Raw genomic sequence first — 944 nt, 5'->3', positions numbered from 1 at the left:
ACATTTTGACAATCGGCACACCCTGAACCTTCTCTATAAATGTATGTACGTTCTCTGCTGTTACCCGGGCGACACACGTTCACGAAAGAACTATGCAAAGTGTATTCAACTGAGTGATATATGTCCCTACAAGACGCGTAATAGTTATAGCACAGCCACCGAAAAACGCTACTGCTTTCCTTCCTCATGGGGAAAATGTGTGCTCATTGAAAAACGTGGTAAAAACGCAGAAATCAGCCATCTTTGTTTGTTTACATTTGAACAATGTTGCCATTGCCCACTACGCATAAATAGCTTTGAGCACATCTTTGTTTTCAATTACAATTTTTTACAATATAAAATATCAAAACTGAAAACAAACTATTAAAAATAGTTTACATATTTATAAATAATAGCATTCGACTCTGATTTTGAGTTATTTTATGAAAATTTCAAGCATATTGAAACATATTGAACAGATTGAATTATAAAAATTCATAATTACTACAGTGTATCGATATTGGCAACCCTGCGTTGTGAGAGAGCAATCAGCTGACACGTTTCCACGGCAAAAATTCAAATTTCGTGAATTATCACGTCATCCCACGTCAAAGAGAGAAGGGAGTAGCGTTTTTCACTGTGCAGTTACCTTGCGCGCCCATAGATAGGTCGTGCTAGCTGACACGAGCCACGATTCTACGTTTTTCACTGGCTGTGCTATTATGTAATACTACGTGCGGACATACATCGAAAACACTTTTGTGGGTTGTGGAATCTAAGTCGTTCGGACCGACAACTCACAAATTAATTTGTTTGCTTACATTTTGAGCAACGAGAACGGTAAGTTTCGGATGCCTTAAAGTAGAATTGGAGGTGCTATAACATATCGCCATACCCATAACCATTGTCAAAACCGTAACGTTATTTACTATTATCGATTATTGGTGCAATAACCATAATCAGCT

The sequence above is a fragment of the Bactrocera tryoni genome, unplaced genomic scaffold (genome assembly GCF_016617805.1).
Source record: "Bactrocera tryoni isolate S06 unplaced genomic scaffold, CSIRO_BtryS06_freeze2 scaffold_25, whole genome shotgun sequence".
Lineage (NCBI taxonomy): Eukaryota > Metazoa > Arthropoda > Insecta > Diptera > Tephritidae > Bactrocera > Bactrocera tryoni.
This window is presented reverse-complemented; position numbering follows the sequence as displayed.